Below are 15,056 nucleotides of genomic sequence, written 5' to 3'. Positions count from 1 at the left end.
GCACTGCAGACATACAGGTGTTTCAAGGTCAGGTTTCTGTTTGGGTTTTGAGATGCTGGAGGGCGTTAAATCCACCATTTAATGTATTTGTAGAATCAACTGACTCTCTCCAAGCAGTGTGAGAAGGTGGCTCTCTACCTGCTTGTTTTCGTGCAGGAGAGGATACCAAGGAGCAAGAGGCTGCTCAGTGACACAAACCGCAGCACGGAGGCCCTTACCGCACAGGGGGAAAGAACCTGGTTGCTCAAACAGGGCCTGGAGGAGACCAGGCCTGCATCTGGGGTGGGGCCAAGTGATAAACCTGAGCATCCCTCCCACCCTTAAGGGTACCTGCTTGTTTAAACTCTCTTTATATTGGGAGTGTCAGAGGTGGGAGCCTAGAGGAACTGTCATAGCCAGAATTAACAAGTGCTCTACTGCAGAACAGATACTAAAAGGCCTTTCCAGACAGAGGCCTTTTGCCTTCATGAGTGTCAGCATGGGTTCATCTGAGGTTAAGTTCTGTGGTGAGGAGAAGGTTAGGTTAGGTGAGGAGCCCTTCCCATCAAACCAAACTTGAAGGAAGGCCAGGACTGCAGGGCTGGATTAGGACTGGGCACATCCCAGCACAGAGTGTGGTGAGTAAGATGCATCACCCCGAGAAGGCATGGAGTCTCAGTAATGCACCTTGCATTTGCAACTGCTTTCCTTGTGTGGGACGGGAAGGTGGGATGAATAGTTTATAACTTTCCCTTGCACTACTTGCCGTTGGAGGTACTGGCACAGCGAGCAAGGAGAGCAGACAGTCACGGCTCTGCCTCTCTCCACGTTCTCCCTGCAAGGAGGGGTAAGGAAGCAGCCAGACCGGTTTACTGCGGCACGGCGGGATCCACGGCCCAGGGAGCCGACACAGGGAGTGTTAGAGAGGTCAGTAAGCTTATCTCTTCCCTATGCAAGAGAGGAATGAAGTCACCATGTAGCCTTCCTTCACTGACCACTTCATGCTCCCCGCAAACCTTTCCCTACCTGTGGCCACAGCATGTTCAGCTCGGTCCGTTCAGACTGGCTTGAGTTAGCTGATTTATAAAAGAATGAACGCTAAATATGGAGAAATAATGCAAGCCATTGGTGGCATGTCATCCTGGTACATCATTCAGAAAATTTCGTGTGTAACTAGACCTTGTCAACAAATCTGCCTCAAACAGTGTGCAGGATCAGCAGTCTGGAGTTTCAGAAACAGGCAACTTCTAAATCCACCATCAACTCAGTAACATCTCTGCCTGAACGTGACAGATAAGGATTTCAGGAAGGCATGTCAAAGATAAAAGGAAAGCTACCCCCTTGCTCTTGTTTAATTTCCCTTCCAATTTCCTAAAAGGCCTGTTGCAGGACTGACTGTCACCAGAAAGATACAGGGCCCAATTTACAGCCATTGCACTGAACTGCAATAAGCAGCTGCACTCTATAATTTTCAAGTAACACCACATTTATGAAAACTGCAACAATCCCTTTTGCTGTGATTTGTAGACTCTGGTGCCAGAAGAACCAACCTCACTCTCATGTAACAGAGAGCAAGGAGTGAGTGAAAAAGAGGAAGAGAAGCAAACTAGCTGCTGCCTCAGCATGTATGTAGGTTGCAAAATAAATAAATAAATAAAACTCTAAAAAAGTGTTAATGAAATATCCGCTAAGAGTAGAAGGGAAGATTAGAGATGACAAGTTGGCCATAGGGCCTTCTTCAGGCTCTTCCAGACAGAACTGAGACAAGATGACAAATTGAGAAACTGAACTGTGTTGACATGGCCTCTATTTTCTTAAATTTCCTGCTCCTTTTAATTTATATTAATAAAAAAATTTGTAAAATTAAAATGATAAAAATCTTACTTAGGCCTGTAATACCATGCAGTTTTTCTAAGCATCCTGTACCAGAGATCTGGAACAAATACAAGTGCAGCTGAAATATCCAGAACAGACGATGTGTTATATTTACTGAGTAATCACCTCTGATTTTTTTCACCACAGATCTAATCTGAATGGAAAGAGTTCAGCATGAGTTGGATGACCCAGATCATCCTACAGTTTTTRGGGAGAGCAATGTTGCTATGACAAGATTGAACTAGAAAATATTGGGGCTAGGGTTTATTATCCTTTTTTTTTTCCAAAATACTATCAAAATCAGTAGAAAAACTTGCACCAGGTCTAATCTCATTTAAAAAAAAGCTAAATTCTGTCTGAATTGGGGACAAGCTTGCAGCATTTCGGAAACATTCATGAAGAAATCAGAGGTGCTTTTATAAATAGCTAGAACAGCAATCAAGAGTTTCCTCCCCTTTTACCTTCCCAGACTCAAGGCCACATTATCACCATTTAGCTCACTCTGCACTTCAGGCAACTTAAAAGCAATAAGCTGAAGTGTCTCCTTCTTCCCCCAGAAAAGTAGCTCCATAATTAAATAAATGATACCCCTGCCTTTAGCTTTGCTGTGTGGGAATTTCTTTCCCAATCTGACTTTTGGGAACTGGGAGTTTGTCTCTAAATTGCTCAGCCTAAGCAAAGGGAACATAAGAGATTTTTCAATTACATCATTTTATTTTTATCATCATCATTATTATTATTATTGTCATGATCTTTGGCGTTTTAATCATTACCTAACCCAGATGTATAGTGCTGCACAGCACGTAGTCTGCTTTCACATTTCAAAAGAGCCCAGCCACGCAGAGATTAGAGGTCCAACAAAGAGTTTATCGTAAGTACATCTAGTATTGTTTCTAATCACTGAACTGCACAAACACCGGTACAATAGAGCTGAAGGCTGGCAGGTTGTGGAGCTATTCCTCATGCAGGGAGCTCACTAATAAGGACGTTTCAGGCAAACGGCCTTTTATTAGCTTCAGTTATTTATTCAGTTGTATTGCTATTTCGATGCTCACTCCACTTTGCCCTTCTGAGACTGTAGCTGCAAATCTGATCCCCTCTGAGGACAGAGGGTTGGAAAGGCAATAAAATAGGTCTGTCTTCACCATACCAGAGCAAAGTGGAAAGTGAGGAAGACGAGACAGAACATGAGTTTCCATCTCCATAACCTCCTCTTCCCTCTGCTCTTCCCTCTTTCTTCCTCAGCAGAGGAATAGACTTCATTGCTCCTGCTGCAGTGCCCATGCATGATATCTCTGTGAGGGCCTTCTCACAGACCTGGACATCACTTTGGTGTCAGAAAGCACACTCAGCCATAGTGAGGCTGGCCTTTAAACACCAGGAACCCTCTGGGCTTGTGCAGGAACCTATGAGGTGCCAGCTGAGTTCCTGCCTTGAGTTTCAAGGTGTGTGAAGGCTCTGCTCACAGGCCATTCACTTCTACTTCTGGCCAGTTTCTGTTCAGTGAAGTCTAGAGAGATGGGAAATGTTTCTCTAAAGGTAGCCACTTATGTATGGTAAGCTGACCTAAGTACTCGGGAAGTCTAGGTGGATATCTTCTCTGTGCTAGGACACCAGGATGCTCAGAGACGCCAAGGGGTAGACCAACAAGAAGCCTGGGCAGCACAGCAATGGTGAGCAACTAGGCAGAGCAGGACAGTAGCTCCCTAGTTTCAGTCCTTTTCTTTCTTGACCAGCCAACGCATCTTCAGACTAACAGGTGGGACTTTTAATGAAAGAAGTTATGTAAGGACAGAAAGTTTGATTCATCAAGCCGCCACACTGGCAACACTTTTACAGAGCTTCTCCACCCAAAATCAAGAGGTTTAACCCGTAGAGATAATTGCATCTCTGGCAAGGGCAGTAGAGAACACTTAAAAAGGAAATCAAAGCAGAGAAAAAGGGAAAGCAACATCATTTTGGATAATTGGAGCAAAAAGGTAAGACATATCTCAGCGTCCCAGAGGAGACTGGCCAACACAATATGCATTCATTCTTATCTCAGAATCGTATTTATCGAAGTAAACTGAGCTTAAGTTAAAAGCAAGCACATAAATCTTCTCTCATTGTCATCTCACAACTCACAGCAGCTGCTAATTATATTATAGATCTTCCAGAAGAACGTATAGTAATTACCAGTTTCAGCGACATCATTAGACTTGCAAATACAGTTTTTGCTCTTTGCAAGTCTGTCAGAGGCAAAGTATTAGGGTCAGACCAAAAATGGGGAAAGACAGCATGGACTCAAGAAACCAAATGGGAATCCCTAACACTACTGGACCTACTCTGATTTGCACTGGTTGAACACAACACCTGCTAAGACGCACACAAATTTACTCTGTTTAACTCTTTCATTTTGTCTTGCTCATCCAAGCTAAAAGTTCCTTCAGGCTTTCCTGATGGACCAGCTCCCAGTGATTATCTGGATCTGAATTAGGCCCAAACTCAGTGTACTGGAATTAGTGACAGTTCTCTTTAGATCTTAAAATATTTCAGAAAGAAAAATTGATGTTATTGGCCTTAGACCAGGACTAAGTTCAAGGCCTCTAGTGTTCTAGGGGAATCCTTGATACTGCATCCATCTATGGATGAAGGGAAACATGTTTATCTTTGCCTTGTTTATTTTTACTTATAAAAAAGGAACAAAATGAAATTTAGTTGAGTAACCAGGGCGTGGTTATGCTAACCACTTTCTTCATAAACCACAGCTGAAGACAAACAGTGCTACCAGACATAAATCTTAAGTACTATTTTTATATGCAAACATAGATAGGAAGAACCATGTATATTACTAATTTGTTCTATTTATGCATTTCATATCAACTGAGCTCTGACTGGAATTCTTAAACCAACAGTAATTATATGGGCAAAAGACTAAAGCATTGCCATCCAGGGTAGAGTTTTTAAAAGCATTATGTGACTTAAAAGCTGAATTTCCAATTTGAAAGGTGATTTGGGCACTTCAATACTTCTATATCACTGGATGTCACCAAGGATCCTAAGTGACATAAGAAATTTTAAAATTTTCAACCTCTCATTAATAATAATATATTCTTCTCTTAAGTCCAAAATATTTTTTGTAGAAAATACAGAAGTACCAATATATATCTATTCAGAATTAAATCTTCTTCAACATTACAAACCCCAAAACAACCATTACTCAAATCTAGGTTTCTGCAAAAGGTTGGTAGGACTACATAATAGAGCAGACAAATGGTTAATTTTTCTTTTAGTCCAGTTTGGGCATTTTAGTACCATAACCTCCTCCCTGCTCAAGCACAGCCTATTCTGTGAAGCCACAGTAATGAGACACAATTATACATTTTTTGTTGAGAATTATAATTTGCAAAACATTTTGACATGTTTACTGGAAAGGTCCTATGTAAGTGCAAAGCCATATTATTAATGAGAATAAGCCATGCAGTCATTTAAACAAAGAAACCTTCATAGGGCTTTGCTGCTTCAGGATCTGTTCTTGCAAAGTGCTGAGTTCCTTCCATTCTCATTCTGAGTAAGAGTGGAAATAAGAATGGGACGGGCAAGGTGTAATGTATAATAATCTCACTGGGAAAAGTATCTAAAAAAGAGTTGTAAGATTAATACCCTATTTCCAGGCTTTTACACTACGCGGCAACCACTCAAATCTAACAGTAAACCAGGGGAAAGATTAAAGAGCCAAAGGCCACAAACCTGTTTAAACTAGTATAGTGGGTTCAAAGTTTCCTCTAAGATCTTGGGCTATACTCTCCAGATATCACAGAAGTACAAAACCTAGACAGTCCCACAGATAAGCTCCTATTTATTCTAGATGAACCAAAGAAATACAACAAATCACACCTTGGACCTTGTTCTTAGCCATAATTAATACCCGATTATTTTGGTTACTCACTGAAAAGCAGCTTCAGTATAGCCTTTCAGAAGTATTTAGGAGCAAAATGAGCTGCAGAAAAGAGCACCTGCTGGTACTGAGGAGAAGGAAGGTGGGAAAATACTTGTGCCCCCCAGTCAAAGTGAAAGTGCATCCAACTAGTTGATATTCCTGTTCTTGCTGAATACTTAGTGCAACTCCTGTTGACTCTGGAGTTGGCAGGAGGGAGTGCTGGCAAACAGGAGTGTCAGTGTGAAAGAAAACAGAGGGAACAAAGAAGTAATAATGCAGAGTCCTTGCTTACCTGTGCTTAGCATCTGCAAATCCTTGGTGGTTACACAATCTTGACATAGCACTGCTTTCAGTCCTGCTAACAGATGTGATCCAGATCCTTATGTTTAGAGGAAGATCCAACTTCTACCAATGGGAATGCCAACAGGAATCCTTCCTCTCTCTCCAGCTCCAGTCTAACAGGAATAAATATGGTCCATTTTGATGAAGGCGAACCATTTAACTGTTCTCTCTGAAATAAAGCACACAAAAACTGATTTTAGCATTGCAGAATTTAAGACACTGAGCTTAATACAGAGAAAACCATGAAATAACATAATCAGTATTTATTATGCTTCAGTAGCACACAATTACTTCAAATATGACTGCTCCTCCAAAATGCCAGGTATTGAGCATAGGCTAGGAGTCCATCCTTGCTCTAGACAGCATGAAGTCTAAAAGACAAGAAGGAGAACTAGCAGAAGAGGAGGCAGAAAGTACATTAAGTTAAACTCAGCACTTTTAAAAAATCAGTTTCATCCTCCAAAGGAAAAATATAGACCAGCTTTTTCCTTTTCTTAACGAACATAAAAAACTTTTTCTCAAGCTGCAAAGTATTTAGGAGCTATCTGATGTTCCTAGATTATTAATTGCTAAAGACCTCCTCTACACACTTCGCAAGATCTAGGCTATGACACCTTGTGTCAAATTATTTTTCTCTTGCCTGTAAGCTCTTTCCCTTACAGAAAACCACACTAACTTTGCTGAGAGTCAAGGAAACTCCAAAGCTTTCAATAAGGTTGAAATAGTCTCAGATCTGATGATTACTATCTGTCCTTTGTAGTGAGACTCACGGAACGTTTTTGACAGCTGACCAACAGTTGTCACAACTGGGCAGGCTCAAATTGTGAAAACTGTGCATTGAGCTTCAATACATTGACTGCAAGGTCATCAAGAAATCAGTTCAAAGCAGGAAACCCCATGGATTATAAAGACTCCATATAACTATAACAGATGCTTACAGTAAATTCCATTATAAGGAACCTCCACCAATAGCTAGAGCTGTGAACTCTTAAAAACAGGGGGTGTTGTCACTTGATGCTTGGGATCAAGGACATATCTTAAATCAATACAAGTGAACTAGCATGGAGAAAGTATGAGACATTGTCATTATTCCAGCCAGGTCTCAGTTCTTCTGCAGAAATTTAATCCCAAGTGAAGTTTTACACTGTTGAGTTCCACTGCACCATCCTGGAAGGGACAGTTGTTATCAAGAAAGAAGTTGGTACTTAATYCTATATTCTCCAAGGATTGTCACTGACCTGTCCTCGCCTGGTCTGGCTGAGCAAAGCAGGTAAACAGCCACTGCCTTTCCCTATGAGCGGCTCTTGCTGGTAGCTACTTCCAGTTCTGGAAAATAAATTGCAGACCATTATCAGCTCTTTTGGTAATTGCTGCAGGATGGCAACTGAGAGTGCAATAAATCACAACACCACTGTACTAAGGCCTAACCAGTCTAGCACACTGTTGCTCAAGACGGTTTATGAAGAAGTAGTACAGACTACAATGGCAGACAAAATATCCTATATATCGAGTAACTTACATGTGGGCTTCTCTGTAATTGTTCAAATTATTCACAATATGTTTTAAATTAATTAAAATCATATTAGCTATGATAGTAACATTCTGCTTTTTGACTCATCAGGAAGGCAATTCTCCAGCCTTTAAATATGTGAGCCTTGAACCACGTACAAGGCATTACATTTATTGTGGGAGAACCATATGTAACGATTGCGGGCTGAACTTTGGTGTCTTTTCATTGTTTGTATTCTGTCTATAAGGCAAAAGTCCAGTGACCAAAAGTATTGTATAGTTTCCAGTAAAGTTTTTCATGCCCAGACCAAAAGGAGTCACCTGGATCCAAGCAAAGTTCTCCAAAGTCCAATATAATACATGAATTTCAAATCTCAGATGATAAAAGAGAGAAGTTGAAAGAACAGGCACTTTCAAACAATCATAAGGTCATGTGAAAAGAAGTTTGAAGGGATTTCCCTTGGGATATTCCAAGAACATGTACAATCCTAGGCACTGCGCCAATAGGATTCAGGCATATCAGGGAGGTGCAAGATAGGGAGGAGTTAACAGTCTTGTTCAAAAAATATGCATTTCATGTTCAGCCAAGGAGCAACATTAATGATACTTGTGGACTTGCCAAGTGCCCGGAGAAAACTGTAAGGATGGAGTGGAGAGAAAGGAAATATATAAAACTGAAGAGGGAGAATTATCTGTAATAGAATTTTGTTTCCCTTTCCCTCTCCAGACCAGCTCAACAAAGCCAAGAGGTAATTCCACTCATTGCAGTATCTTCCATCTTGTTCAGATTTCATCCATGAATAAGCAACTGGATTTATACCAGACAACTGGAAACCTACCAAAAACACAACCCTATGACGTGCTAGCAAAGCTGAAATTAGATAAAACACTCATGAGAAAGATCCACAGATTTAGTGGATGTGATTTTCATAAATGTTGGTGTTCAGAAAGACCAGCTTTATAGAAAACATTTGCCCCTAACAGAGTCTCTGTTGAAATTAGTTTAAACTACCCCTGTATCAAATGCATCAATTTTTCCCTTTCTTGATGATGGCATTGTTATTATTTTCATCCAGTTCTTCAGGGCCTATATTAAACAGGTTAGGATTATTATAATCAAATTTTGACTGAAATACTATTAACGATCTGTCCTGGGAACATAAAGTATCATTTGTTGGGTTGATGGCATCTTTGTGATGGAAAGCATATTTTTTTAATTGGATTCTTGGAGAAAGTAGTGTAAAGTTTGTTCAGTGTATGTTTTAATCCGGACTGCCCCGTGTGCCTGTACATGGGCGCAGCGCCATGACGAGGCCACAGAGCAGGCACGCCGTACCCGTGCAGCGCGGCCCGCAGCAGGGAAAGCTCGAAATCGGTTCACTGCGCTGCAACCGGGSTCACAAGCCTGCAGCAGATGCTACCAAGACCAGCAGACAACTTGAGATAGAGGCCACAGCGTCACCRCTGCCAGGCACAACCCCGAGGGTCACCGACCGGCCGCGCCAGGCTGTTCCCTCCCTGCACGTCCGCCGGGAGCGTCTTGTCTGACCCTTGCACGGCAATGCAGCTCGGCCGCAGCAAAAAGCATTAGACACTTTCTTTGCTGCTRCTGTTCACTACTTTGTGCTTTGAAAACAAGTGGTACAAGCAGTAGCCTATGAGCAGCACTCTGTACAGTCAGGATTTGCTCTGGCATTGGAAATAACAGGCTCACATATTTAAAAGGTAGGGTGAAACACTATTACGCAGAGATCCCTATTTAATTGAGAGCTGACAGCTATTTACATCACCAAGGATTTAGCTGCACTGCTACTGCTCTTCTGACACGCCGTGTAGCTTTGAACATTGGAGACTTTACTTCCAAATCTTTTACACTTTGACAGCCTCCCTAATCATTCAGCAAATAAATTGTGGAAGTCCCTGAACGGCATTTTCAAAACTGACAGTTATACTGCTACCGTCTTTACAACAGCTACTCCAGGGTGACTATTACTTTTGGAGTTGTTGAGGTTTTTTGATTATTTAACAAAAAGTAGGCTGCTGTTAGTATTCCTAATGCAATAAGCTCTGCCTATTATACACAGAAAGTGAAAAACTGCTTATGTTATGGAACAGTCAGTAATGGTGGCTCCTACACTACTACATATCTATGTAAATGCAAGTTCTGCTAGTGAGACCAGGAGAATACAAATGCAGACTATTTGCTACCATTTTCATATTATTTTGGTGCTATCATACTGCTCAAATTAAATGAAGGGACTCTAGCTAAAGCAGATGCCCATGTCCAGTCTCAACTGMATTTATGGCATCAGAGAAAAAAAATGCAGAAATACACAATTCACAGAACTTCTCTTTCTACAAAACATTTTGCTGATTGCAATTACATCAATAAAAAGGAAGTTCTTATTTACCAGAGTGGATATTGGCARCAGAAATGCTAAAATAGCTTCACTAATTCCAACACAGTCAGATATTTCAGTTTGCCAAACACCTATATTGATTTCTAAGCGTGTTCCTCCAGCATTCCTCTCCCACAGTGACCATTCTCACCAGCAGCGCCACTGCCGAGAACCGACTTATGATGACAGCAGCTCAGCCACAAYCACTGCTGTCTTAAGGCATTTGGGCTGGGTCTGAGCTACAGAAGAGGCCGCGCTTCCTCAACCCACTCTGGCCAAGTCYTGAAAACCTCTTTGGATGGAGACTGCCAGTCTCTCCAGGTTATCTGCTCCAGCGCTGCGCTGCCCTCTGAAATGCAGCAGGCACCACCGGAGCAGCTAGGCAGTAAGCAGCACTAGCAGAACCAGACTTCTTAGAAATACTCCACACACATTTTCCTAGAACTGCAATCAACTAATAAAAGCGCTCTAATCTTYGAGCTGCATACGAGACACACTATTCCACTGACAGTGACTGAAGTATTTATCGCTTTACCACTTGTTTTCCTCACTGCAGAGAATCATTTTTCTGCCGTGTCACCTGCAGAATGGCAGGTGTTGTCAGGAGATCAAAGTCCAGGATCAGGGTATGTAATAAACATTAACCACTTCATCCCACTTCACTGGGCACTACTTTAATTTTGTTATTATTGAGCCTGATTATTAATTTACAACAGGCTATAAATTACAGAACAAGCAAACCTAGATCACCTCCTACAGGCAGAAGAGAGAGGAGCCTTTTTTCCTTCAGAGTAGCTTTGCAGTTCCTATACCACGGTATAGGAGCAGCGTCCAGCAGAGTGTTGAAGCTGTGCTGAACTGCAAAGACTTACGTTAGCATCTGAGCATCACAGGAGCAGATTATCTTCTAACAGCCTGAATTCTGGGCTTGAGATTAGGCTTCCCCATATAGGTGTCTGTCAGCCAGTATGATGTGGGAGCTTCGGGTAATGAAATAAATGGCAATCAGAAATGACCAAAGAAGTGTCTACCCCAACGTCTGCTCACTTTAAACCATCAGAAACAACCTTTCCACGTGAATCAAGATGGGGAGTTTTCTGTATTCCTTGGATGTTTTTCTGCAAAATGGGGTTCATGCAGACTACTGTAAAATACTGTGGTGAGAAGAACATATTATAAGCATAACGTATTCTTTTCCTGACATGATCTGAGCATTAAAGTCTGTTTGAAAGGTTGTGTTTCACAATCCAGTCTATGCGATGAGTGATAAGTTACACAGCCATAACAAACAGTAGCGATACATAAAACGTATTATATTCTGTACAGCCCTACTTGCATTGCAAAAAAGATCTCCATTTGGATTACAACAAGCTCTAAATTACAGAGTAAATAAGCCTTGGCTACATCTTGAGGCCGAGCAGGGAGGAAGGTATCCTTTGCCACTCCCGTAGAGGAATGCTCGTTATGTCCAACTGGACTGTCTTGGCGTCTTTGCGGCTTTACCACCCGAGGGCTGCCGTCAGACCACCTCGGCCTCCTCTCTGTGGTTTTCGCTGGGTGACTGTAGGCGGCTCCCTACTCAACACCAGGAGCTTTCAGCAGTGCTTAACTTTCCCAAAGCCGTTAGGCCTCAGGGGTTTATGCTGAATTTAGCCTACCTTTGTGTCTGCTTGCTGAGCAGCACTGAAACGAAACACTRTTGTGTGTTCTCATGAAGAAACAGGTCTATGCTCTCATTCCGGACTAGTGATGGGTAAGGACAATAGACTCATTTGCTGTAAGTTTTCTCCTCTCTCTTCTCCTTACGGAAAACTTCTAGTTGAATGACTCACAACACTGCAGTGGCTCAGCTCACCTTGACCTCTGTCCATCTGTGCACAGCACGGGCACAGTACAGGCTATGCTAACTGTGTTGGCTGATGATCTCTTCTTAAAGTGGTATTAAGAAAAGACAGATGCTCACTCAYACACTCAAACATAAGTAGGTTACTTGTATACATCTGATGATGTTTTAGACTCTTCTGCACTCTAAGAGCAGCTTTTACAAAGTTCCAGCTTTATGCCTCCTTCCACTAAATGCATATGTAAGGCTCTTAGGAGTGAGATCGCATCAGTTCTGATGATGTCAGGATGACAACACTGTCTTTTCTGACCTGGTAGAGTAAGATCAAGTCTGGAAGTGGCATAGATTGTGAACAGCAACCAGAGAGGGTTAGCATTAATATCTGCTCCAGATAGTAGAGKCTGGTTGCCACCTAGTTTCACAACTTACAGATTCTGACAAGATCCCCTGTTTCTTTTGGACAACAAAACTCCCATAGCTTTTATTCACTTGTCTTCAAAACAGTGACAGAAAATATTCTTCTTCCCTGCAGGCCATCATGACCCATGCCTCATGCAGTCATCTTTCGGGAGTCCTATCCTAAAGTCATCCAGAAACTGAAGGTGGTACAGAAGGCATCAATTTATTAGTCACAGATACTCTGTCAAACTAGATCATACCAGACCACAATTCATCATCTACAGTGTGCAGTGGAGGAAAGTTTTGCCTTTGTGTAAATTCTTTCAGCACAGCAGAAAGCCACAGTGCATATTACCCAAARCATACAAGCTCCACTCCACATCATATGGACTAGGAACTTCAGAGTCAATACTTGACATTGGGATTGAGTCTTCACTCTTGGTCCAAAATAGCTCAGATTAGTTATCCCAGATATGCTGCAACTTTCCTCTCTGGAAGAAAGAAAAAGAGGCAGGAGTGTCTTCCAGAAAGAGARAGTTATTAGGTAGCACAGAACAATCTTCTTCATTTTACTTTGGTGTACACCATTGATATGACCACTAGGTTTTGTGCTTAACCTTTTACTATGTGCGATGCTGGGCTTTTAGTAATTGTTATAAACTAGCACATATAATCTAGATTTAGGAGCCTTACATCCARTACTCATTTTTGCCAGAAATAATCTCTATAAAAATGGGAGCTAGGASAAAAGCTTGATTGACAAGATATGATTCCTGTTCTTTGGCATGAAGGAGAACACTCCACCTCCCACCTGTGCACTCATGTTGGCTGTCTTCTGCATCCTCCCATTTACCGTTTGGATTGGGATCTGAAGCGCAGAAGAGGTCCAAGAACATAAATGCAACAAGTTTAAAAAAAAAACAACAAAACAGGCTTGGTGCATAAACTGAGGTGTGTCTGTGCAATAAGCAAGCATGAGAATCTTCTAGTTCAGGCGACAACTGAAAAAAAGGAAAACAACTTGTTAAAACATTACCTGAAGCAGAAGTTTCTAACTCCGCACCAGGTGTGGTACATGCTTGAGCAACTCCTTTCAATTAAGTTATCATCCTGGAGATCCCTTGTGGGTGGTATGGCTCCGTACTGTCCCCAGTGTGGGCTAGATCCTCTACCACATGGTTTTGCACTAATTATATTATCTTTGCTGTCAAATGTGTTCATCACGCAGCCATGCTTTCATCAGCACCCACTCCTGCGAGGCAGGGACCGCAGACTGTGGAACTGGGCGCCTCCGTGACAGGGAGCAGCCAAAGCAGGTGAATACGCCGGTCACAGCCCAGGCTACCCTAAATTCCCAAACTTTCTTTTCAGATCTCCTCATGAAACAGGCGCATGTCACCAATGATTGTATAAACCAGCAGTTCCCAAGTAAAAGGTGGATTTTCTATGCATTAGAGACATCTAAAGTCAAGGACAGATTTTCCTAATAACTGCAGCTACTAATTCCACAGCTACTGAAGGCAATGGCTAAATATTAGACAGATTTGACTTAGAAAACAGGAAGCTTTTCTGCCTGAATTAGCTTTTCTCTCCTGTTTCTAGCAATAAGTCTCCCTAAAATATCAGCAATGAATCAATTTTACCTCTCTTCAGCAGAGAGCAAGGAAATCACCTTTTCTGATTTTGACCTTCTTCCAGTGTCACAAGCCCATCATACTAGCTGATCTCATAAGAATTTACCATGTATCCAAATTGGAATCTGAAAATGGGCTTATTTTCTGTTAAGTCTTGAGTCCAAAGCCGCAGAATGAAGTTTATGCTCAAGGTGCCTGAATCTGGAATGTCTCAAAATGTGAAGGGTTTAGGCCCGTACTTACGGCTTTGTTTTCTGTTCCATTTCTAACATAAAATAACTTTAAAAGTAAGGATTAATGATTTATGGGGTAGTAATCTATAAAAAGCTCTGCATCCATGGTATTAGAAAGCAATATAAATTCTTTTGTGCAAATGTAAACGGCATTTAAATATAAGTAGGTATTATACCCRGTTGGTTAGATGGGGACAGTGAAAAGTCTCTGACTGGCTTTTCTGGGAATCAGATAGGTCCCTAAAACATTAACTTAGTATTAAATCATCTTCAGGTATAAACAAATTGAGGGACTTATTCAAGGATGTCTTGCAGAACATAAGTAGTTTCTAGGTGAATGACTCACAAGATCAAAGTCAAGGAAGACACCCATTTAATTAGGGAGGAAAATCTTGAGCAAATCTGTAATAACATCTTCGCTAGGAACAAAACCTTACTTGTGTAAGGTACAGATTCATCTAGTTGTGCTGGAATACAATTGTCCCAAAGTGTCCTACAAAAATAGCAATGAAGCAAAGAGCAGCTGATCTAGGAATTCTCCTGCTAATTCCAGAACATGGCTACTTCCAATAAAYATTCAGAAGGTTTTTCTACAGCGCAAATCATCCAACAAAAGAGATTTGCAACTGTAGTCTTCTGCAATTCAGCCTTTAAATTCCATGACAACTTTACCAGCTCTCCCCTTTAGCTGGCAAAGTGGCCCATGCTCACAGCACAGTTCAGTTCAGTAATTGCACGGYTGCTTTGTATCACAGATGATCTGTGTCTGGCATAGTATATTTTCTCATGACACAATCAATCATGCTATTACAGAAAATCTCATCCATGATGGCTTATTCAGAGCTAACCAGAAACCACAAAATTCTTTTGCCGTTCAAAAATATGTATCTCTTCCTTTCCTCTCCAGACAGCCAATGTATTTAG

At 41.5% G+C, this 15,056-nt stretch overlaps 1 long non-coding RNA gene across 1 annotated transcript in view; it reads right to left on the bottom strand.

The window, feature by feature from the left end:
• LOC146595068 (uncharacterized) overlaps positions 1 to 15,056 on the bottom strand; it is a 558,681-nt gene that overhangs the window by 382,503 nt on the left and 161,122 nt on the right. Inside the window, exons 5-6 of the long non-coding RNA XR_014896018.1 lie at positions 7,354 to 7,441; positions 6,066 to 6,284 (exon numbers count right to left, since the gene is read on the bottom strand). This is a non-coding gene — a long non-coding RNA (uncharacterized LOC146595068). The remainder of the gene's footprint in view (positions 1 to 6,065; positions 6,285 to 7,353; positions 7,442 to 15,056) is intronic.

Source organism: Rhea americana, unplaced genomic scaffold (assembly GCF_003343005.1).
Source record: "Rhea americana isolate MKP2758 unplaced genomic scaffold, rheAme1 scaffold_24, whole genome shotgun sequence".
Lineage (NCBI taxonomy): Eukaryota > Metazoa > Chordata > Aves > Rheiformes > Rheidae > Rhea > Rhea americana.
This window is presented reverse-complemented; position numbering and strand designations above follow the sequence as displayed.